The sequence below is a fragment of the Lissotriton helveticus genome, chromosome 6 (genome assembly GCF_964261635.1).
Source record: "Lissotriton helveticus chromosome 6, aLisHel1.1, whole genome shotgun sequence".
In the NCBI taxonomy this organism is placed as follows: Eukaryota; Metazoa; Chordata; class Amphibia; order Caudata; family Salamandridae; genus Lissotriton; species Lissotriton helveticus.
This window is the reverse complement of record NC_136067.1, coordinates 650,819,853-650,846,451: the sequence shown is the minus strand read 5'-3', so window position 1 is coordinate 650,846,451 and position 26,599 is coordinate 650,819,853.

Below are 26,599 nucleotides of genomic sequence, written 5' to 3'. Positions count from 1 at the left end.
TGCATATGTGTTCCCGGTGGTTACTATGGCTCATGGGCTGGCTCACATTAGTTCAAAGGGAATATGTGAGTTGTTGGCTCCGGTATGGCAGAATGGTGGAATTCCTAAGTGTGCTGAGAATTTGGTTAAACACTGCATGATTTGCTTGATGCATAATCCTGGAAAGGGAACCCCAACTCCAGCGGGTCATTTTGCTCCTCCAACGTATCCGTTTGAGGTACTGCAGATAGACTACATTCATATGGAAAGATGCAATAACTTGAAGTATGTCCTTGTGGTTGTTTGTGCCTTTTCCAAATGGATAGAGGCCTACCCCCTAAAGGATAATACTGCCTTGTCTACAGCCAAGGTTTTGCTCAAAGACTTTTTTCCCAGATATGGCTTGCCGAGGATGGTATGGAGTGATAATGGAAGTGAATTTGTGGGTCAGATTATGAAGAAAGTATGTGCGGGTCTGGGTATTAAACAGAAATTTCACGCTGCGAATCACCCCCAGTCAGCAGGCCTGGTCGAGTGCTATAATGGCACTCTGAAGCTGAAGTTGGCCAAGGTGCAAGCGAGCTCTGGTCTTACATGGCCCGATGCCTTACCATTGGCACTTTTGTCCACGAGAACGACAGTACATTCTCGCGTGGGACTTAGCCCATACAATATTGTTTTTGGACGCCCGGCGAATGTCTGGGGCGTGCCGAGCTCTAAGGAGTACAGTGATATCGAGTACCCTATGTTGGTTAACTACTTACATGATTTGACTGCTAAACTGCGTGTTCTTCACCAACAGGTCCATGACACTTTGCCTTCAGTTTCTGTAGACGCAGGCCACACGATTCAACCTGGCGACTGGATTCTAACCAGGAATTTCCAGAGGTCAAAGAACTTGGAACCAAGATGGACTGGTCCATACCAAGTCCTGTTATCAACTCGGACTGCTATTAAGGTTTTCGGCAAGAAAAACTGGGTACATGGTACCCATTGCAAGAAGATACCTTTGCCCTTACCGTACGATAAGGTGTTGCCGATTCCGAGAGTGAAAGGGTTCCAAGATTTGTACCTTTTAGCGATCCACATCTGGAATGGACTCAGTCAGAACGTGCGGATAATGAAGTCTTGCAAGAAGCTGTGCCGCCGTGTTTGAGATTTGATACTACGCATCCAGAGACACTCTTTCAGGATCAAACTGTGCCTGGTAAAGAATGTTACAACTTAAGGTCTAAAAAGGACAAATAAAATCTGAATTTTTTTGTGAATTACACTCTTTCAGACAAGAGACTATTTTTCTTTTTTCTTTTTTGAGCCACCATCCGGGTTCAGCTGCAGGGTCGCGGTATAAGACTTAAGGGGTGGCCCGCGTATTGACGAAAGGTCTGCGGTTTTAGGGACGTCTAGGACGCCTGGACGCACACTCGAGTGAAGAAGGAAAATTGCCGCGAGCAGCACGTTAGAGGATGGAGTCTGTTGTAACTGAAAGAGATGTTGAGAGAATAGATCTTAAGACAAGATTTTGTACATTGATATATAGAAAATGTTTTATAATATTGTACTTCTTGATGTTTTTAAGTATCACATTAGCTTGTGTGGGTTGGATTGTCTATGTTACACAACAGACATCTGCACCCACCTCCCAACCTATGCTTTCTTTCACTACTGTTTCTTTGCACTAATTTTATACGTTGCCTGAACATGAACAAACAAGGAGATCAGAATTTGTCAACAACTCGTTCATACAGTTGTTGCATCAGCATCAGTTAGTAGTAAATACCACTAATTGTTGGGTTTGTGGTCTTATGCCTTATACGACGGATAAAGGTATGCCATATTTGGTTTTGCCTTTTTCTTTTAATGGGTCTGTGTGGGCTTTACAGACCATGTTTATCTATGCAAATGAGGTACACCCCTTACGTTCCCTTAAAGATAACTCCAGCAATAGTGCCTTGATAAGGGGAATAGTAGCTATGATCCGAGATATTGATGCATATAATGCTATCCTTAAGGATGAGGTGCAGGCTTATGTTGGTTGGAATGTGACTGGATATAGTACCAGCTTGACAGAGAAGGAGAGACGAAAAAGGTCTCCCCCTATTTGGATTGTACCCCATCGAGGCCATTTTTGTTTGCAAGGTACTGGTCGGAATCCGAAAGCTCAGCTAGGTAAGAGTGTGTGTGCTCAAACCTATGTCTATTCATCCCGGACTTCTCCACCGTTTGTGCCAGCTAAAGGCACATATTTTGTTTGTCATGACAGAGCCTACACATGGTTGCCACCTGATGTTTCAGGAACATGTTATGTGGCGTTTTTGCTTCCCCCTACATACACTACTGCTTCAGGCTATCATAGAACGAGATATGGTAGAGGTGTCTTCAATAAGGAAGATACTTCAGCACAAGAAGTAGGAGATTTCTTCAAGGGCTTCCTGCCCTTTTGGGGTCCTATGATCAATAGTAGTCATATTCGACAGCTTGTCCGCGTTGTTGAAGCTACTATTAATGAGACAGCAGGTGCTCTTAGTAATGTTACAGCTGAGCTTCAAGGGGACCGCCTTATGACTTTCCAGAATCGTATGGTATTAGACATCATACTTGCAGATCGAGGAGGAGTATGTAAATTGATTGGATCCAGTTGCTGTGTTTACATACCAGATAATGCCCCTACAGTGTACCAAGCCATCTCTAGGTTGCATAAGATCTCTGAGTCTATCCATCTAGATGAAGGAGACTGGTAATTGACGGGATGGTTTTGGGGACTGCTGTCTAAATGGGGATGGAAGATTCTGACATTCCTTGGTATGGTTTTAGCCATCCTTTTCTCTTGTTGTCTTTGCATCCAGTGTGGTCCAGTCATTTGTAGTCTTTGTGCTACTATGTGTGTTCGGAGATCTGTCCCAAGAGAAGTAGAGAATAATAAAATTATGCTACAGCAACACTTTGATGATCTAATGAATATCGATATAGACCTAGATTCAGATTAACATGAGTCTTAGGTTATTGCCAACGTAATGGCAAAAGGAGGGTCTCAGGTTCTGTAATTCTCAAGTCTGACTCCATTTTGTTCTGTGCCACCATTTTGTGTTGCCCTCACGTAGGCCTGTAAAGGTAGCCTGGCGAACAAAGTGGCCTGGCCTTCTTAGTTCATGTATACATTAACTAAGTTTCTTTTGACTCTGAAATGAACTGTAAGAAACTGACCTCTTCACCTGAAACTGACCTCGCAAAGCCAATTTCCCTGATCGATCTTTGTCTGAGATTGCCAATCAATGTTCAGGACATCGTTAACTTTTTAGTTTCCTTGCACATGCCTTATCTTGTTCAGCATCTGTTACTGTTTCTTTTTTATGTTTCTTCATTACATGGGTTATGCTTTCAATTATAGGTTTGTCCGGCTTGTGGAGAATGAATTTGGGACATTCCTAATAATTAACTTTTGGGTTGGGATACTGTAAATTGAGTTTTTGCTATGTGATACTTTGTTTGAAATGTATCTTATTGGCTAGAATTTTGTGCAGTGGGTGTACATTTATAATGTGAATATTGGGTATAAAAGGAGACGTCTCGCCTTAGTAAAATGAGCAGTCTCCTGAGAATTTACATCGTGATGTATTTCTAGGATCACTGTTACTAGCTGCAGCTAATAAACTTGGTCTCTGACGCCATCCAAAAGTATTCCGTGTCTTTGAATACCAAGACAGGTGAACTCGAAGATCTTAGGTGTGCCCCATGCGCCGCTGGGTTAAACCCCGGTTCTTCAGGCTAAACCTTGTTTATGTAATTTCAAAGGTGTCCAATACCATTTATGGATAGCCTAGTATTTGCCCTGGAATAATAAGAGCAATTTCCTGTATTTTAGACTCTGGGTCCATGTGGCACTCCATACCTCTTCAGAAGGTGAATTGATTGTCAGCGCTAGAAGAAAAATCCCCTATTATTCGTATGGATATTTTGTTATCCGTTTTCCCCAGTATTTATAAATTTTACTTGCCAAGTGACTCATATTAAAGATATTTCTCAAATGGGTAATACAGTCTGCATTCATGCAAGATGTTCAATTTCCTTATAGCAGTTTTAAGTAAGTCTAAGAAAGTTATAGAAGTCAATATTCGGTAGATCGTACGCAGACTGCAGCATTGCATAAGACACTGGGGAGTTATTATCTTAGTATAGGTCTTTGATGATTTATTTATTTATTTAATACTTTTTTTATTTAGCACGAACATTGCCAGAAGGTGTCAGAGCGCGTTACAATAGGACCAGTTACATTACATAAGGACCTCAGAGTACATGAGTTACATAAAAGATAAAAAACAGAGAAAACTCTAAATTCACATAAGAATGGTATTAAGTACAAAAGTCTACTACAGTTACTAGTGGTTAGAGTTACATATAAACAAGTTGCAGATTCACTTAAGGAAAAGATACAAATAGATAAACTCTAAATTCACATAGAATGGTATTAAGTACATAAGACTATTACAGATACTCGTGGTTAGAGTTACAAATATACAAGTTGCAAATTCACTCGAGGTTACATTTTAAGAAAAGTTGAAGGGTTAGGGTTGGATAAATATTTAATACATATATACCTAGCATGATCTTCCCGCCATTACTCTGGTTCTTGCTTTCAGCCCGCCCTGCGGGTTGTTGTTGCACTCACTAGATGTGATCTTGGGCCTGAAGGGATCCCCCGCTGGTGATGTTCTGATGTCCTCCATGCTTGTAGGGATGGTGGCTTACCAGCCAGGCTCTAGCACAATGAGGAGACCGACAGTCCTCTTCAAAGCAGCTGCTTGGCTGCACTAGGTCAGACCTGCCCATTCATTGCCCTCGGTCCGCCGTTCGTGTGCCACTACGGGTGCGGCCACTCCACAAGGGCCCACACTCTGGATCAGGAGAGCACCGGAAGGCAGCTGGCCAATGATCAGGGAGGGCTCGGCCTCCTCTAGGCAGTATCCCCGTGAGCTGGTGCCGCGGCCCATAGTGCAGCACCTTGCGACGGAGGCCGCACTGCTGAGCAGCCCTCACAGGCTTCAATTAAAATTCTCCTGAGGCTCTGCAATGGCAGTAAGTGACAGGAGCCCCTCTCGCTGGACCTCAAGGACTCGTTCCCTGCAGGTCACAACTTAAAAATCTCACCAGGGATATGCGAGGCTTAGTAGGTCGCAAGGCGGATACCAGATGTGGGGCGGGGTATCTTCTAGGTCTATGGGCCCCCTGTCCAGACGGGAGCAGGATGAGGTTGCTCTGAGCTGGAATACCGCCATGGCAGTGGTGCCACCTAGCACTAGCATTTCCGCGCGCTTGGTGTTACAAAATCATGTCTTTTCTATCAGTTCAAAACCTCAGATAAAACAACAGCCACAGCCCCTCATCCACTCCTCCTCAGGCCACCACCATCTTGGAAGCAGCCAGCCTATGATACTTAAGCCTTTTTCTGCCCAATCTTTCTGTAAAATGATTTTCCCATCCACTTGAATATTCCTGTTTAGTCAAAGAGATACAACATTTGAGCCACAGATTCTATTTCGAAATTTACAGTACAGGACCTTGCTAGCTTTAATCATGTTAGATGAGATATTTAGCGAAAAGAGAAAATTTTAGATTTGATATAGTGAGTAGGTTGAAGAAAGTGAGTGGTTTTGCTATAATTATTTCCATTTCCAACCGTGGCTGGGTCGTAGATAAATAAAGAGAGGACCACCAACTAGCTTGTCTCAGCAAAAAGGAAATTTGGTAATTATAAAAGTTTGGCAAATTCAGCCTCCCTTTGGATTTATTTCATTTTAGCCATTTGAGTACATTCTGGCTTTCTTAATTTTCCAGAAGTAGTCTGGGATTCATTTGTCTAATGTCTTGTAGATGTTTGTAAGCTTTGCTGTGATTTAGTTTTCTGTGTATTGAGTCAAGGCTGCAGCTTCACACCCCTAATAAATGTATCATTAATAAATAGTTGGGTACAGGAGCTTTCAGTCAGGTATGGTAAGATGTCTGTTCGATTTCACTTAGAATCTTTAAGGGCCATATGTATCGAAGCAAAATGGGTTTGCAAACGCAGAAATTCACAGAATTCCGGCGTTTGCGAACCCATTTTCGCTAAATGGTATGTATGAAACATTTTTAGTTCAAAATAAGGAATCGCTAAATTTGGCATTCCTTATTTTGCGATTGCATTTAAGGAATTACAAATTTTGCGATTCCTTAAATGCAATGTATCAAGGAAAAAAACATTCCAAAATGCCATTAAGGAATCGCAAATTACCACCAACTTCTGGTTGGTGGTAAGTTGCGAATTCTTTTAAAAAAGCATTTTTTTAAACATCAAAAGGTGCCATGTGACGCTCATACATGCCCTTAGGGCATGTTTGTGCGCCATATGCGCACACATGTCATTTTCAGGGGTGCAGCAGGGTGTTCTTGAAACACCCCTGCACCCTTGAAAATATTCACAATTTGCGATTAGCAAATTGCGAATCACAAATTTCCCCTTCATTCCTATGGGCCTCCTGGCCCGTAGAAATGAATGGGAAATTATTCCTTAATTGCGATTAGCAATTTGCTAATCGCAATTAAGGAATTTTAAGGAATCGCTAAAAAGAAGCGATTTCCTACATACATACCATTTTGCAATTTCTAAATAGCGATTCCTTAAAAATCGCTATTTAGGAATCGCAAAACGGAATGTTGATACATATGGCCCTAAATGCTCTCTCATATAAAATCACACACACACTTGTCTCTATTTTGTTGGTCTTAAAACGTTATTTTTTAAAAACAAAATACTGTTTTAAGTACCCCTTACTATCCGCACTCCATTCCTTTTCCACTGGCTTTTAAATCCCCCCCACATAAGATGCTTCCCATATCATAATAAACATGATATGTCAGCGTGATTGTCAGTACATCTAAAGCTCATACCCCCAAGTCTTAATGACCAAGCTACGCCCCTGGCACGGATCCCACCAGTTTTTGTCAATTTCATTTAGTTGGGCGACATGTAACTGGGTATCGCTACTTTGTGTGCTGTTACTGAATTACTTTGTAGCTAGTGGGACGCACGGTGAAGGTAATGCTTATTCAGTTGCATTACTTTGGTACAGTAGGTATACCTTTCTTTCACAGCAAGGCTTTATATTTTGGATTAAGTGATACACTTTGGTGTGTGCACGGCATAGTGGGGAAGCTCTGAGTTAGATAAGTACACTGAACCTCAGCCCGGAATTTCATTCAACTGTTTTTTTAGTTCAAAAAAGCTATATAAATTAAGTTATAGAAGTACAGAGTTTCCTTGAAAAATGAAAAATCCAAGATTGAGTGAGAAAATAATACCATAAGAAAAATACAAGAAAGAATAATGAGTTGAGAAATAATGCAAGACATACTGTTAACCAATTACAATACTATACCAGTTCTGTACCTGTAAAAATCGCCTTTTATATTTTATAATTTATAGAAAGAAAGGAATGAAAAGGAAAAAAAGCAAAGGAAATCAAATAGAAAAGAGAGGAAAAAGGAAGAGTGAAGGAAGGTATAAGAAATCTACAATATACATACTATTCTCATATCAAATATTAACATCATATAACAACATAGGTTATGTTATAATTACTATATATAATAATAAACAGGTGAAAATAGAACATATATTAAGAAAAAGATCCTGGCGGCTGAAAGAACATTATAGAGTCCTTAGAACGTTTATGCTTTCTGTTTAAAAAAAACCATAAGAGGCAACCAAAACAAAAATCCTTTGTAATCACCTGTAGTGTAGAAGTAACTGATGCAGTATCGAGTCTATGATGAGAACAAAGAAGATGTCACTAAGTAGTAATATTGATCATATTAGCGTTTTTCCAATTGGATGTAATGACTTGAAGTGCAATTGCAATTCATTGGTCCACAAATGTACCTAGTTTATAATTATCTGACCAAGAGTGTGAGGAGTGCCCAAATAAACGAATTAAAAAACAAGGGGAAAATTTACAGAACAACAAGTGGATATAGTCGTACACACCTGATGCCAGAAGGTTTTAATAGGGGGAATATGGAAATACATATGTAGGTATGCACCAGGTAGGAATTTACAGGACCAACGTATATTTGGATTAGCTGGGTTGTATTTATGTATAGAGACTGGAGCAATATATATGCTATTATAAAAATAATAAAGGGTTTGATTGGATTTTATTCCAAATGAATTCCCAGATCTTTAAAGAACAGGCATGCTGAAGGTCTGTTTCCCGTAGAAATTGAGTTTTGGATTTTGGATGAGAGGGGGTCATGTAATGCAAATATTTATACATGTAAGATGCTTTGAGTAGAGAAGAGAGCTTGAGTGGTTCAGGCGGTAGAGAAAGAGTAGGAGACTAAGGTTGTTTGAGTGTGAAAATAGATTACAAGAGAGCAGCCTTGAGAGACTCATATTTGGAAGTGCAAGCAGAAGATAGACAATATTTTGTTTGAATATCCAATCAAGAGAGAGGAATCATTTCACACAGTAATTGTTTAACCTGAATTATGCCCTTCATGACCCATTGTTTCCAAAAAATAGTATGGTTAGATAATTTGATGAGTTTATTATGCCAAATAGAAGATTCCAGAAATGTCTGCAACGGAGTCATGTGTTGTGTAAAAATCTGGGAAGACACCAGGATAGAATATTTAATAGGAGGAGAGGAAAAAGAGCTTGGTGGTTTCGAAAGATGGACTAGAGAATGAAAAAAGAATGGTGATATGATGGAATCTTCTTAGTTATCCCATACATTTTTAGACAAAAAGTTATTATTACTCATATAAGGTAACACTTGCTTTAAGACAAATGCTGTATGATATTATTGAAAATTTGTGAAGTTTAGAACGCCCAAATCTTTGGGTTTACATAGGGTAGTAAAGGAAATGCATTTTTTTCCCACTCCATAAAAAAACTCCAAGCAATTTATTAAGTGCCTTAAAGAATTTTAAAGGAAGCTTAATGGGTAGCATGGGTAAATAAAAATTGATGACAGGCAGCATCATCATCTTTATTGTGGCTTGCTTGCCCCACCAAGACAAATACAAAGGGGACCATCTTTCTGTCATTTGAAGTATCTGGTGTTGAACTTCATCTAGATTAATCTGGATGGTTTTTGCAATGGAAGTAGAGTATTTTGGGCTAGATGTAGGTCGGCAATTACCGGTCGGTAACGGCCGATTTCGGCCGTTATCGACCGGTATTTGCTAATGGAGATGTAGGGGCCTAAAAACATACAGAATCGGTATATTTACCGATTCAGTAAAATTACCGATTCTGTAAAATACCGAAGAGGTAAAGTTACCGAATCGGTAAATAGAGATGTAGGTGGCACTGAAAACAGTACCACAGGCCAATACCGATTCGTTATTTACCATGTAATATTATTGCATGGTAAATAACGAATTCTAGTGTAAATGCACATCTGTGCATGTACACCTGTGCCATGTGGCACACATACATGCCCTAAGGGCATGTATGTGTGTCACATGGCACACAAGCCAGAAACAGGGGTGCTACAGGGTGTCAAAGTGACACCCTGTCCCCCTTGGCAATTCGGTAATTTTACCGATTCTGTAATTACCGAATCGGTATTTGCCATTGAATCCTATGGGCTTCAAGGCCCATAGAAATCAATGTCAAATACCGATTCTGTAATTACAGAATCAGTAAATACCGACTCCTACCGATTCGGTATTTTTTACCGAAAAATTACCTACATTAGATTTACCGATTCATGAATACCGAATCGGTAACATTTGGTATTTATGAATCGGTAAATCTAATTTACCTACATCTAGCCCTTTATTCCTAAAAATTTAATAAACTGCATGTTCCACTTAAACCCCTTGCAAACAAACATATCTTTTAAACAACATTTGTTAAGGGGAATAACCTCAGATTTTGAGAAATTTTGTTTATTTCTGGATAACTCAGAGTAGATGATAATGATTAACAAAGACAGGTACTGTTTTTTCAGATCCGATACAAAAATACAACATTGTCCACATAGGCTGTGAATTTAATTTCAGTGTCTTTATGCCGGAAACCATGAAAGGAAGTGGAATGGCGTAAAGTATGCAAAAATGGTTCTAAAGACAATTTAAAAAGTAAGGGAGACAGGCGACATCCTTGCCAGGTATCCCGTAAAAGAGAAAAATAAGAAGATTGGGTACCATTAAGGAATACAGATGTCTTTGGGGAAGAATATAGTAGAGCTATGTATTTTAGAAAAGTTGGACTGAAGCCATGCCACTCAAGAGCGTGCATCATAAATCTCCAATGGACACGGTTGAAAGCCTTTTCAGCATTTAAAGTGATAGCTGCCATATGTATATTACTTACTGAAGCAACGTGTAGAATATCCAGAAGTAATCTAGAGTTCTGGATCTAGTCTTCTCCAAACCTACCATGTCCGGAATCAGAGGAGAATTTCTAGGAGCTAAAACTTTGGCAAAATGTTTACAGTCTAAATTAATAAGAGAAATAGGTCCATAGTTGGCGCAACAGAAACTCTCTCTATCTTTTTTGGGGATCAGGCAAATCATGGCTTCTAGAAAAGTGGCTCGGGCTTCATTATGAGTGAGAAAATACTTACGTAATGTAAGTAAATGTGGGAGCGAAAGATGAGAAAAACAAGAATACAATTCAGCCGAAAATCCATCTGGTCCAGGGGCTTTATCCTTTGGCAAATTAACAAGTGTGTTTTTTATTTCAGAACTCAAACTATCTTCATCTAAAAAAGAGTGATCCTGTATCTGCTGCTGTTGTGGTGGAAGGGAATTAAAGTAAGAGTCAAGTGTCTCATCAGGAGGAAAAGGTCTGGTGTATAGAGGGTTTTTATAAAAGTCAGTAAAACACTTTAAAGTTTCAGTTTCTTTAACATGTGAAACATTATCTTCATCTATGACCTTAACTATCCTAGACTTCTGAGCTTTAACTTTCAAGTAATTAGCAAGTAACTTGGCTGCTTTATTACGCCCACCATAGAATTTAGAGTTGATCTTTAACAAAGTTCCAGAAATTCTTCAGTTGCTTTTTATTAAATTCAAATTTAGCTTGCATTAGACATTGTAACGTATTGTTATTTTTAGTAGTGAAATACTTATGTTCAAGCTGTTTAATGGAAGTTAATAAACGTGAAGACTCCTTAAGGGTTTTTTTCTTTTTAGAAGAAACGTGATCAATTATATGTCCACGTGCAGATGCTGAAAATGCATCCCAAATTACATGAAATGGAAGATCAGTAGTATTATTACAGGTGAAAAACTCATTAAGAAAGCATAACAAAATCTGTACCAAAGCTTAATCTTTCTGTACACTATTGTTAAAACACCATCTACTAAATCTAGAAGATTGAGGTAATAAATCAAGATCAACTGTAACAGGAGCATGGTCATATATAATTATAGAACTGATTTCAGAATGAATATGTGTGGGAAACTAAATGAGGAGTAAGAAATATGTAATCAATTATGGATTGGGATTTTGTTTCTTGGAATATTAATGGTCTGAGGGACAAGGTAAAGAGGGGGTTGGTACTGCAATATTTCAAACGCAAGGCCCCAGCAGTCGCATTGCTACAGGAAACACATTTGGTGGGGTCTACGTGTAAAGCGCTGGACCGATGGGGGTTTAAGCTACTTTCAGTCTTTACCTCAGGGTCCTGAGGGTTGGGAATCCTGGTTAGGAAGCCATTCCCTCTTATTGTTCACCGTACTTTCAAAGATGATAAAGGTCGGTTTGCTGCGACCTCGGTCCAATTGAAAGGCTGTCTTATTAACCGAGTGACTGTGTATATCCCACCTGCTTTGCACTCGATGGCCTTTCAGGCCTTGGCACGTTCTTTCTTACGCTGTGAGAGGGGGACTTGATCTTGGGGGGCGACTTTAACATGACGGTAGATGACGCAGTGGATCGTACACCCGCCCGACCTCAACACCGTCTTCGATAACACCTGGCTGATTTCCTAGAGGCACATGGCTTGCTCAACATTTGGCGTTTTCAAAATCCACACATGAGACAATATACCTTTCACTCAGGAGCGGACTATAACCTCTCCCCAATAGACTACATTTTCACGGAAATGAACAATCTGGGAAGGTTTGGGGTGGCCTCACATCTGCCCAGGGGAATCTCCAACCACTCCCTGGTGATGGCGGAGTTTTGATTACACCCCCCATCCAGAGTTGTATGTACCCCATATATCTGGGATTCCTACATAATCCAAAGATCATGGGAAGGCTTGGTAGCTACAACAACGCTTTACTTCAAAATAAATTAAGCCTCGGTCTCCTCTCCGCTAATCTTGTGGGAAGTGTATGAATCAGTCCTGCTGGGGTAGGCTATTTTGCTCTTTGAAGGCCATAAAAAAGACAAGAAAAAAGAGCTAGAAGCCTTAGAACAGGAAGTACACCATCTGGAGTCCCAGCATGCAGGAGATCCCTCGGATACTAATGCACATAGGCTGCGCGTGAAACAACAGGAATATAAAGAATACCTGTGGGCAGCTGCCAAGACCCGCATAACAGCAGTTCACATACGGTCTACGAATCAGGGGACAAAGCCGGCAAACTTCTGGCTTGGTTAGATAAGAGGGAGCGGGCGTCTAGATGGGTGGTGGAACTCAGGTCGGAGGACGGGGAATTAACATTAGACCCACAAGAGATAGTGACTGCACTGGCCACACATTTTCAGCGGGTGTACACATCCACGAACACGACCACAGTCCAGGAAGCACTTGACTTCCTTAAAGATATACGCATGCCGGGGCTTTAGTCAGAGGAGGCCAAAGGGCTTAATGTCAATATCACAGTGGATGACCTTAAGGTGGCCATACGCAAGCTAGTGTCGGGTAAGGCCAGTGGCCCCAACGACATCCCAATCAAACTATATAAACGTACGGCTGATAGAGTGGCCCCATATCTGTTTAAAATGTTTGAAGCAAGCCGGGGTCAAGGCGAGCTTCCTATAGATCAGCTTATAGCTACCATAGTGGCCATCCATAAACCTGGCAAACCTGTAGAAGAGTGCGCATCATACCGGCCGATATCGTTGATTAACACAGAGGCCAAGATTTCAGCCAAAACATTGGCGCTCAGACTGACCCCCTATCTCACCAAGTTGGTCCACCCGGACCAATCGGGATTCATGCCTGGCAGGAATACCGGTCTGAACCTTCGGCGCCTCCATAGCGTCATGGGATGGAAGCATACAATACGGGAAGACCCAGCAGTCTTGTCTCTTGACGTGAAAACGGCCTTTCACTCTGTGGAATGGGCGTTTTTGTTCGCTGTCTTCCAGCACTTGGGGTTTGGGTCGAAATTCTGATCCTGGCTACGCCTACTATACGCTAACCCTATCGCACATGTTGTGGCTAATGGACACATATCGCAGGAATTTGCTTTGGGACGCGGGACGCGGCAAGGTTGTCCGCTGTTGCCCCTTCTGTTCGCACTTGTCCTGGATTCGTTGGCTGCCTGGATTAGATGGGACCCACTAATTCGGGGTCTAAAGTGGAGGGAGGGATGGGAGGATCGTATCTCCCTCTATGCCGATGACATCTTGGTGTATATAGCTTCCCCCACACGGTCCCTTCATGTATTGTTAAACATCTGTGAGTTGTTTGGGTCGGTGTCGGGATACACGATTAATTGGGAGAAGTCCGTACTGTATATTCTGCATGGTGGACCACCTCCCAGACTGCCTGGGGGATGTATGATCAAGGGAGTAACAGATAGCTTTAAATACCTCAGGATACATGTAACGTCCGACCCAGACGAATTTCAGGCGCTCAATCTTCAGGCACCATGACAAAGGCTTAGAAGAGATATTAAACACTGGAAAGCGTTGCCACTCACCCTACTGGGCAGAGCAGCATTTTTTTAAATGATGGCATTACCTAGATTTCTATATGTCCTACACAACATGCCCTGCTGGGTCCCTGACTCATATTTTAGAGCAATAAATTCAGCAGTTACTAATCTCCTTTGGGATAGCAAGCCGGCAAGAGTGGCCGCATGTAAACTGACTAAAAGCTGGTATGACGGGGGCATTGCCCTACCTGATGGCCGGATATACTACTGGGCCTCACAATTGACAGTAATCAATCAGTGGATTAATGCACCCGACACTGACCCTGCATATCGCTTAGACAGGGTTGCTCTAGGAGCAGGGGAATCAATAGGGTACTCTACAACAAACACAAAAAGCTAGGCCTCCTGGGACCAACAGTGCACACGGTCCATGTCTGGCACACAGTGACACGTCACCTGGGTTGGGCTGACAAACTTGCACAATATACCCCACTATGGGACACCGGCAGGTTGGGTACCCTGGGAAAGAGCAAGGGGTTTCAAACGTGGGGCCTGATAGGGATCTCCCGGCTGACAGATCTCTGGAAACAAGGAAAGGCCATCACCTTTGCTCACCTGCAAGAACACTGCGAAATGGCTTCCAATGTAAAGTTCAGATATATACAGATTAAACATGCACTAGACGCAGCTATTCCAGCAGCAGAGGTACTCCCTGAATCGTCCCCCTTAGAGGACCGACTGGTACCACTTAGACAAGAAAGCAATTGCTCTTATCGAAAAATCATCAATAATCAAACAGACCCCCTGATACAACTCCGGACAGTCTGGCGGGTGGAGGTTGGGAACCTAGATGATACCAACTGGCAGGACGCGAACGTATCGCCTAGGGAGGTAGCGATCCGCTTGAGGCTGCGTCTGGTACAGCTAAAAATACTGCATAGGACCTACTACACAAGGGTGACGATGTATAAGATAGGTAGAGCCACCGACCCGCACTGTATGCGCCAATGTGACAAATTATGAACATTTTATCACACTTTATGGGAGTGTTCGCTGATTACACTATACAGGAAGGCAGTGACGGATACTATCACAGAGGTTATCAAGAATTTATTCCAGCTTGATCCCAAGTGCTGCTAGTTGAACATATGGGAGCTGACTGACCTTAACCATGCATATCGACAGTGGGCAACACAGGGGATGATGATCGCTAAGCGGAATATAGCTCAGAAATGGGGGGTGGCAGAAGCCCCAACCCGGACAGAGTGGTGCAGGGATATGGACATGATAATGGTGGCTGAGAAGGCTACGTATGTTCACAGAGGATGCCCCAAGAAATGGGGAAGACTGTGGGGCAAATGAAATGCATATAGAGGCCATATATGTACCCCTCCTGTTTTAGATCGAGACTCTGATGATGAGGTATAATAATCGACACTGTGGAACTGCTGTATCGCTATGTATGATGTTAACTGATGAGACATTGTCAAGGTGTTATTCCCTATGTAAGAAATGTGATTGCTGATCTTGTTTGATGCACAATATAACATTTTAAAAAAAATAAAAAGGAAATTATGGATTGGGTTTGATGAGTAGGTGAGTAAAAAATGTATTCCAGAGTATCTAAATTGTAAAATCTCCAAGCATCCACCATACCTCTGGAGTGCATAGATCGTGTAAATGCTTTTTGCGTCTTTTTTCTTGGTATATTTAGCTTGGGATTTTCTATTAAAAGGGGGGGCCATAAATATTCAGAATTAAAATAGGTAAATCATGAAAGGTAGCATGTATGAGAATCCAACAACCCTCAGTGTCTTTCTCCTCTTTCTCTATTACCAAAGGAAGGACTTCCCTCAGTGTCTTTCTCCTCATTCTCTATTACCAAAGGAAGAGATTCCCTCAGAGTCTTTCTCCTCTTTCTCTTTTACCAGAGGAAGGGATTTGTGTACAAGTATGACAACACCATTTTTATTGGAATTAGCCAGAGAACAGAATACCTGACTCACTAAAGTTTTGCGGAATTAATTGACATCTTTATCAAGCAGGTGAGTTTCTTGTAATAAAGCAATATTACATTTTAAACGGGATAGGTGAGTAATAACTCTCTGTTTCTTGATAGGATTACGCAAACCCGTAACACTTTAAGATATAACCTTAAGATTATTAGCCTTTTAAAACATAATAATTATGTACATTGAACTGATTTATACATATTAAATTAAAATAGCAACACAACCATATCCGAAATAAAGGTGTAGTACTGAACGTAACAAGCCATTTAAAATGATTAAACAACATGATATAAAAGGAGTAAAGCAAAATGATAAGAAGAAAGAGGAAGAAGAAATTGAAATGGAAAAAAATAAGAGAAAGAGATGGAAGAAAAAAAAGAAGAAAATACATCTGCTAGGCAAAGAGAGGATTGCAAAAAGCCAAATGGCCTCATCCATAGTAAAAATGGCACACATCCAGTGTGGGAAAAAACATGAGGGGATATGGAAGCGCATAGAAAAAGATGAACAGCAGACCAGTGACAGCCAAAGCCAGAGATCACGGAGACAAGGTAATATTAACATATAAGAAACACAGAGCAGAAGTTAGAAATATGGATTTGAGCCAAAAGGAGACAAAAATACGGAAATAATGAACACCATACATGACTAATGAATAACACTTACCTCAAGTGAAATATAAACAATAGGTCTAGGAAGGGAAGTACGTGAGAGAAAACACAAGAAGGGAGTGAATCCAAGCCAGACAATAAACATCTGTAAAGGGAAAATAATAAAGTTAAGTAAAGAAAAACAATAACATTATCATACTAAAAAAAAATCTAAACATTCTAAATACAAAAGAGGGAAGAAAAAAGAAACAAGCATGTTAAGAACTATGAAGCAATAAAATAGTTCACGTTTTTCCAAGGTCCATCTCTTCACCCTTATGTTGAAAAATAATTATTTTCAGGTTGTCTGGGTAATCAAATGAAAAATACTTCTCCCTATTGGTGACTTTGAAAAAACATGAGAGCACAAGACTATATCTAGCTTTCATGAAATGCAGAGCAGGGCGGAATGAAAGGAACGCCTTTCAACGAGCAGCAGTTGCACGAGCAACATCCTGAGACAAGAGTATGCTCTGACCAGACCATAACATTTGCTTCCTTTGGTTGGCCGCTGATAAAACCATATTCAGTACACTATATTCTGAAAAAAGAACAAATATTCTTCTAGGGTGACCTGATGGTGAAGCTCCAACAGATTTAGGGCCAATTCGATGAGCATGTTTAGGCTTTCCTATTTTCAGTTTTTATTTTTGGTAAATTCAGGTGGTGTTTTTTCAGTGTTTTCAAGTGTTTTCCATACCTTAAAAAAACATTGGTATCACATTTTCGCGCAATTAAAAATGACAGAAACAGTGTTTTTCTGGTGTTTATGGAGCGTTTTGCTTTTATTATTGCTTGCTTTCTGCACTGAAAGCGCATGGTATATAGACAGTGTAAGTATAGTGTATATGAGGTCCAAGTAGAATTCTGCAAATTAAACTTATTGTAGTACACCATACAATACTTCTTCAGTGAGTCTTTGGTCATGTGCGCTCACTCTTTCCTTCCCATGTAAACTTCTGTGAAAGGCCCTCTCAGCATTGGCACTTGAGATGAGCAATCCCAAAATAGCCAGTACTCAATTTGTTAACTCTGGCCACTGACATAGCTTTCTATGCCAATATTGGTTCACTTCAAGATTGTGATTCTCAGGGCATGTTCTGCAACATTTGCCCTGATTTGGGCGCTTCTGCCCTCAGAGTTATTTAAGCAGTCAAAAATGAAGCGGCACTTTTCAAACTACAGAGGAAATTCCCCTTTATGGAAGGGATCTAGAACAGAGTAGCACAGTGAGGTTTCATTGACTTCAAATGCCATTGGCGGTGAAGGGGCATTTCTATGCATTATGGCAAGCCATTTCTCATACATTGTAAAATAAAAGTTCCTGAATTGCTCGTCACCATTGCTTTGCTTACCAAGTGGCAAGCACTCTAACATGGAATATGCTGCATTGCCAAAGGCACTAAAGGTGTCACTCAGCCTACTCTCAATGAGATGTTTCACATCGAGACCAATTATGTTGAACACTTGGCAGACAAGGGTGTTTTCAGACTCTAGTTTTTTGTTATGTCCACTACAGCAGTTATCTTTTCCTTTAAAAATCTAAGTATGCAGTAGAGTGTACTTTTTTTCAAATCACTATCAATATGTGACCAAAGATGCTCACATATCTTGTCTTTGGCATCATCACACAGCAAAAATTCTGTAAACGGTTGCCACGTGGATAATATGATTCAGAAAAGGGGGTGGTGATGAACAGAGTGTCTGAATTAAGCAGACCACTCTTACCCAGTCCAAAGATCAGGGCTTGATCCATCACCGTTATTTATCTCACTGCCCCATCCCAGCTCAGAACCTGGCTATATGCAAATTAGTCTGTCCCTGGCCCAGTGCATCATGGGAACAGGGCAGACCAAACTACCAAGCCAATTCTTCACCAGAAAGGAGACAAGCTACCGGGGACCGGTTTCTGGCATTTCAGCCTCTTCGGCCCGGCTTGCTTGAATCCTGATGGAGCAGTGAGAAAGGGACTCATGTCTGAGTATACCCTGCCACACCTATAGTGGCCAAAAACGATTCAGAAAAGGGGGTGGTGATGAACAGAGTGTCTGAATTAAGCAGACCACTCTTACCCAGTCCAAAGATCAGGGCTTGATCCATCACCGTTATTTATCTCACTGCCCCATCCCAGCTCAGAACCTGGCTATATGCAAATTAGTCTGTCCCTGGCCCAGTGCATCATGGGAACAGGGCAGACCAAACTACCAAGCCAATTCTTCACCAGAAAGGAGACAAGCTACCGGGGACCGGTTTCTGGCATTTCAGCCTCTTCGGCCCGGCTTGCTTGAATCCTGATGGAGCAGTGAGAAAGGGACTCATGTCTGAGTATACCCTGCCACACCTATAGTGGCCAAAAACGATTCAGAAAAGGGGGTGGTGATGAACAGAGTGTCTGAATTAAGCAGACCACTCTTACCCAGTCCAAAGATCAGGGCTTGATCCATCACCGTTATTTATCTCACTGCCCCATCCCAGCTCAGAACCTGGCTATATGCAAATTAGTCTGTCCCTGGCCCAGTGCATCATGGGAACAGGGCAGACCAAACTACCAAGCCAATTCTTCACCAGAAAGGAGACAAGCTACCGGGGACCGGTTTCTGGCATTTCAGCCTCTTCGGCCCGGCTTGCTTGAATCCTGATGGAGCAGTGAGAAAGGGACTCATGTCTGAGTATACCCTGCCACACCTATAGTGGCCAAAAACGATTCAGAAAAGGGGGTGGTGATGAACAGAGTGTCTGAATTAAGCAGACCACTCTTTACCAGTCCAAAGATCAGGGCTTGATCCATCACCGTTATTTATCTCACTGCCCCATCCCAGCTCAGAACCTGGCTATATGCAAATTAGTCTGTCCCTGGCCCAGTGCATCATGGGAACAGGGCAGACCAAACTACCAAGCCAATTCTTCACCAGAAAGGAGACAAGCTACCGGGGACCGGTTTCTGGCATTTCAGCCTCTTCGGCCCGGCTTGCTTGAATCCTGATGGAGCAGTGAGAAAGGGACTCATGTCTGAGTATACCCTGCCACACCTATAGTGGCCAAAAACGATTCAGAAAAGGGGGTGGTGATGAACAGAGTGTCTGAATTAAGCAGACCACTCTTACCCAGTCCAAAGATCAGGGCTTGATCCATCACCGTTATTTATCTCACTGCCCCATCCCAGCTCAGAACCTGGCTATATGCAAATTAGTCTGTCCCTGGCCCAGTGCATCATGGGAACAGGGCAGACCAAACTACCAAGCCAATTCTTCACCAGAAAGGAGACAAGCTACCGGGGACCGGTTTCTGGCATTTCAGCCTCTTCGGCCCGGCTTGCTTGAATCCTGATGGAGCAGTGAGAAAGGGACTCATGTCTGAGTATACCCTGCCACACCTATAGTGGCCAAAAACGATTCAGAAAAGGGGGTGGTGATGAACAGAGTGTCTGAATTAAGCAGACCACTCTTACCCAGTCCAAAGATCAGGGCTTGATCCATCACCGTTATTTATCTCACTGCCCCATCCCAGCTCAGAACCTGGCTATATGCAAATTAGTCTGTCCCTGGCCCAGTGCATCATGGGAACAGGGCAGACCAAACTACCAAGCCAATTCTTCACCAGAAAGGAGACAAGCTACCGGGGACCGGTTTCTGGCATTTCAGCCTCTTCGGCCCGGCTTGCTTGAATCCTGATGGAGCAGTGAGAAAGGGACTCATGTCTGAGTATACCCTGCCACACCTATAGTGGCCAAAAACGATTCAGAAAAGGGGGTGGTGATGAACAGAGTGTCTGAATTAAGCAGACCACTCTTACCCAGTCCAAAGATCAGGGCTTGATCCATCACCGTTATTTATCTCACTGCCCCATCCCAGCTCAGAACCTGGCTATATGCAAATTAGTCTGTCCCTGGCCCAGTGCATCATGGGAACAGGGCAGACCAAACTACCAAGCCAATTCTTCACCAGAAAGGAGACAAGCTACCGGGGACCGGTTTCTGGCATTTCAGCCTCTTCGGCCCGGCTTGCTTGAATCCTGATGGAGCAGTGAGAAAGGGACTCATGTCTGAGTATACCCTGCCACACCTATAGTGGCCAAAAACGATTCAGAAAAGGGGGTGGTGATGAACAGAGTGTCTGAATTAAGCAGACCACTCTTACCCAGTCCAAAGATCAGGGCTTGATCCATCACCGTTATTTATCTCACTGCTTAATTCAGATACTCTGTCCATCACCACCCCCTTTTGAAGCGTTTTGGCCACCACAAGTGTGGAAGGGTATGCTCAGATGTGAGTCCCTTGCTCACTGCACCATCAGGATTCAAGCAAGCCGGGCCGAAGACGGCTGTAATGCCAGAAACCGGTCCCCGGAAGCTTGTTTCCTTTCCAGTAAAGAATTGGCTTGGTAGTTTGGTCTGCCCTGTTCCCATGATGCACTGGGCCAGGGTCAGACTAATTTGCATGTAGCCAAGTTCTGAACTGGGATGGTGCAGTGAGCTAAAAAACGGTGATGGATCAAGCCCTGATCTTTTGACTGGGTAGGAGTCTTCTGCTTAATTCAGATACTCTGTCCATCACCACCCCCTTTTGAAGCGTTTTGGCCACCACAAGTGTGGAAGGGTATGCTCAGATGTGAGTCCCTTGCTCACTGCACCATCAGGATTCAAGCAAGCCGGGCCGAAGACGGCTGTAATGCCAGAAACCGGTCCCCGGAAGCTTGTTTCCTTTCCAGTAAAGAATTGGCTTGGTAGTTTGGTCTGCCCTGTTCCCATGATGCACTGGGCCAGGGTCAGACTAATTTGCATGTAGCCAAGTTCTGAACTGGGATGGTGCAGTGAGCTAAAAAACGGTGATGGATCAAGCCCTGATCTTTTGACTGGGTAGGAGTCTTCTGCTTAATTCAGATACTCTGTCCATCACCACCCCCTTTTGAAGCGTTTTGGCCACCACAAGTGTGGAAGGGTATGCTCAGATGTGAGTCCCTTGCTCACTGCACCATCAGGATTCAAGCAAGCCGGGCCGAAGACGGCTGTAATGCCAGAAACCGGTCCCCGGAAGCTTGTTTCCTTTCCAGTAAAGAATTGGCTTGGTAGTTTGGTCTGCCCTGTTCCCATGATGCACTGGGCCAGGGTCAGACTAATTTGCATGTAGCCAAGTTCTGAACTGGGATGGTGCAGTGAGCTAAAAAACGGTGATGGATCAAGCCCTGATCTTTTGACTGGGTAGGAGTCTTCTGCTTAATTCAGATACTCTGTCCATCACCACCCCCTTTTGAAGCGTTTTGGCCACCACAAGTGTGGAAGGGTATGCTCAGATGTGAGTCCCTTGCTCACTGCACCATCAGGATTCAAGCAAGCTGGGCCGAAGACGGCTGTAATGCCAGAAACCGGTCCCCGGAAGCTTGTTTCCTTTCCAGTAAAGAATTGGCTTGGTAGTTTGGTCTGCCCTGTTCCCATGATGCACTGGGCCAGGGTCAGACTAATTTGCATGTAGCCAAGTTCTGAACTGGGATGGTGCAGTGAGCTAAAAAACGGTGATGGATCAAGCCCTGATCTTTTGACTGGGTAGGAGTCTTCTGCTTAATTCAGATACTCTGTCCATCACCACCCCCTTTTGAAGCGTTTTGGCCACCACAAGTGTGGAAGGGTATGCTCAGATGTGAGTCCCTTGCTCACTGCACCATCAGGATTCAAGCAAGCCGGGCCGAAGACGGCTGTAATGCCAGAAACCGGTCCCCGGAAGCTTGTTTCCTTTCCAGTAAAGAATTGGCTTGGTAGTTTGGTCTGCCCTGTTCCCATGATGCACTGGGCCAGGGTCAGACTAATTTGCATGTAGCCAAGTTCTGAACTGGGATGGTGCAGTGAGCTAAAAAACGGTGATGGATCAAGCCCTGATCTTTTGACTGGGTAGGAGTCTTCTGCTTAATTCAGATACTCTGTCCATCACCACCCCCTTTTGAAACGTGGATAATATAGCATTAATAGCCCCTGATGCCACACAAAGCACGAAATGATAAATATTTGAGTTTTAGTTCCTGTGCATAAGAAAACTGTTCACCAGAATGGACTAAAAAGTCAATAGCACTCCTCATTTACTCTGAAGATTGTAAAGATGCTTTCAGCATACCATCTAACAAGTGGCAAGGATCTCTTACAGGGAAGCACTTCAGCTCAGGTATCAATTTTGACAGGTCATCACACAAGTTTTTCATATACGTAGCTGAATCACTGCACATACAAACAGTATCACTCCAATCTTTATTGCACTTGGAAAGAACCTTTTTTATAGAGGATTCCAAGTGACACTGTGTTCCATGTTTGCCAAAAGTCTGGTGTCATGTTTTAACCACTATCCCAGATGCTTGATGGTTGTGTTCTTTTCACATATACTTGTCACTATACCTTGCATTGAATTTTTTAAAGCCTGAGGTGTTGGCAATTGGCCTCCCATCAAAACTGACTCACTAGAAACTGGGGGCTGATGTATTAAGGGTTTTTACCCATTCTCTGTGGGTAAATGTGATGACACATATTAGGAAAGGTTCTTATGAAACCAGCCATTTTACCTATCAGTGAAAGAATCAAACGCAGCCAAAATATCAAATATGATTTTGATATTTCCTGATTCTCTACAGTTTATAAAATAATAAAAAAATACCTAAACAGGCTTCTAAACCCTGCATCTTTAGACCAAAGACCACAAAACTGAAAAAAACAAAAGGAAGAAGAAACAGTATTTTAGTGGCATCCCTAAACAACAAAACACAAGCAGAATAATGTTAGCCCAGACTTTCTTACTGCTAGCTTGTATAACAACGTTACATTGTATTGGCCCCTTTAGGAAGAAAGAAAATTACTCCCTCCCTCTCTTTTTCCTTTCTTTGAATGGCATTTAGTTTGTGGATGTGCAGGTGTTTTTTTAGTGTTTATATGTTTTCACTGGAGAGTACTATTTCCCTTTCAGTGGGGTTTTCTCAGTTATTATAGGTTTAAACCTAAAACCAGACAACCTAAGTATGGTGTAAATTAAGATGTGTTCTTTTCTTAAGACCAACTATCTTCGGAATGTGAATCTCAAGAAAGGCCCGCATGTCAGAACCCCCTGCCCCTTCAGGAATTACATACTTTCAAAGATTGTTGCATCTGTTGCGCTTTTCCAAATCCTTCATTTGCGCTTAAGGAGCGCTATCTCTTTGGACATACCATCAATCTTGGTTGCTGCATCCTGTCCATCACTAATCATTTGCTCAACATCTGACATCCTGGATTCAAGATTAGACAGTTACTCCTCTATCCACTGCCATGTAGCATTGGTTTCTACAAAAAAATGCTTCGAAATCTTTGTTTCTTCCATGATTTCCTCAAGAGTCAAAGGTAATGGAGACTTTGTAGGAGATTCAGTATCCTTCTTTTGTTGCTTTGTACCAGTTTTGGAGGCTTTGCGGACAGAAGGCGTGTTTCCAGATGAGGTGGTAGCCTTTTGTCAGGATCACTAGGAGGACTCCATACATGTCAATAGAGCAAATTCTAAAATCACAAAGAAGAGGCAGAAAAATTGCAGATGCAATAAATTAGGAAAGAAAATATAGCAGAGGGGAGCCTGTTGCCCAAGACGCTATCTAATAGACAAGAGTTAAGGCAACAAAAAGTGTTGAAGAAGTGCACTGGTCAGAAGACCGTTACTTTATAATCAACTTGGACATAGTCAAACAAGGCAAAAAAGCAATGTTTGTAATAATATGCAAATGTCTCTTAATATTTATCCAAACTAACCGTGGGTGGAGAGCTCTGCTCCCCCGGCGGAGTGTGCAGAGTTTTGCCTACTCCGCATTCTGCGGAGAATGCGGAGTAGGCACAACGAGGCACACTGCGCGGCAGAGCGGAGTTGCCCAGCCCCCACCTCCACCCCCTTCCTTGCGAGAAATGCCCATGCGCGGATCCACGCGCATGCGCAGATCATCGTGAAACCAAGGAAGAGGAGGACGTCAGCCCGTGGACTCCCCAGGTAAGGTAAGTGTTAATTTTTCTCACCTTTAAAGTATATTTCATGTAGTTCTTCCTCGGGGGTGGAGGAGGGCGGCAGAGCGGAGCGGAGTTTCCAAGGAGTTTGTCCCCAACTCCGTGGACCTCTGCGTAGTGCTGCTCCACCAGCTCCGCCCAGGCTTACTCCAAAAAGCCTGTAAAGTGTGTAATCTGCCATAAAGTTAGTAGAAGGTGGCGGTGGGCCAAGCCTTCAACAGCGTTCTTAAAATCTTCAATATAATAAGTTAGCAGCCTTAACATGCAAAGGAGGACATCAAAATAACTCTCAGGCAATAAAAAGTAGCTGGAATTACCTGAAACGCATTCTCCAAATCGCGAGTCAGAACAGGGAAGATCAAAGCGCCGCCATGCACATAAATCAAGAAAATGGCGGCCTCAACCGTCGAATGTGATGAATGCGATGATGGGGAAATGCAACATCAAATACGGCTTAAAAATGCTGAAAAGAAAAAAATACCTTCAGCCTCCGCATTCGGGTGTTATGCCCACTCGTCTCATGTCTTTTGAAGATACACTGCTGTTCCGAACTGAGTGAAGTCTCTGACCCGACACGGCACTTCACAAGCCTGCGGCCATCTTGCAGGCGGTTCGGCCACATCACTCATCCATGTGTTTTTTGATTTTGTGATTTACAAAAAGCTGAAGGCATGTCAAATTTGAGGTTTTAACTGCTGACAGTATGTTATTGTGTGATACTCAGGTTTCTTATATGCTAATACTATAACGAGAAGGAGTCACACTCCTATGTGATTAAGTTGGTTTCTAACCTGTATTTGTGGCAGTTCAATTCAGTCATTATAAATAAAGAGAATAACACGGACCGTATGGAAAATAATGATGAAGCAGGGAACATTTATAAAGGAAACCTATGCAAGTTTCTAGATATGTCTCAAATGCAGCTAACAAAATGGTTACATCCTCATTTAAGAATGTTGTATCAGACATAAGTAATTCTGTGAGTACCACAATAACACATTTCTTGACTGTGCCCTCAGAGGGAATATAATTGGCAAAAAACAAGCACATGGTGGTGCCATATATTGTTCTGGCACATAATGAATGTATGCTGGCAGGTCGGAGATGGTAGTGACGCAGATCTCCTGTAGGCCTCAATTAATGAAGGCTTACATGTTCCTGGTGCTCTCAACAGCCTGGATCCCTACTTTGTCATGTCCTGTTAAACTTCTCGATCTATTTTAGATTTTCATGGGACATTGTGGTAATCGGCCATTAGTATGGTCCTTGTAATTTCTTTACATTGTGCCTATTAGGCGTTGGTGAGGGCACTTGGTTTGTTTCAGCTCACAGCCCTGTGTGCGCCAGAGAGTTACAGATTTGCACTATCACATATCAAACCCACATAATGGAGCAGCCAGAATTCACTGTAGCCTTCCAAGAGGTGTCAAGAACTATATCCATCCCTAAGAAGATACCTATTCCAGATTTCTTTTCAGCAGATATTCCAAAAAATCAAGGACAGTCTTTAGTGATTCAACTCCTAACCTGGCTCCTGAAAGAGAAAAGGTCATGATCTAAAATCTTCATCACCTCTAAAGTAAACTCTAGGGGAAAATTAATTGTAAGACAGTTCTTGATAAAAATCTCTCCCTTCCCCCAAGTAAGAATAATGAGGACCAGGACCACCTCTGCCACTTTTTATTGATATAAATGACATTAATGAATAGGGTGAGTCTTATAATCCTTTGTGGTCACAAACAAAATATGACACTCTTGACAAATCTGATGCCTGTATCAGTAGCGGCTGCTACAAGGCAGTAATGGTGAGGTGGGGAGGGTGGATTAAAAAAAAGGTTAAAAAAAGAACATTTTACTTACTACACCCGGCGGACGCCTCTCCTCTGTCCTTCTGTCCACAACGTGGGAAAAAGGAAGCACCCAGGCTCCCAGACTTCCCTAGCCAATCATGATGCTGCTGTCACCAGCATGACAGCAGTGTCATGATTGGTCTGAGCGCAGTGATTCGGTGCTCAGGCAGGGGCTGGGAGGCTGTGCATGTTCACCACCCAGGCTGTGCAATACAGTCCGGTGGAGAATATGCTAAGTGTGCATGATAGTTTGACCGGCCAAAGACGCCCGACTAATCCTTCATGT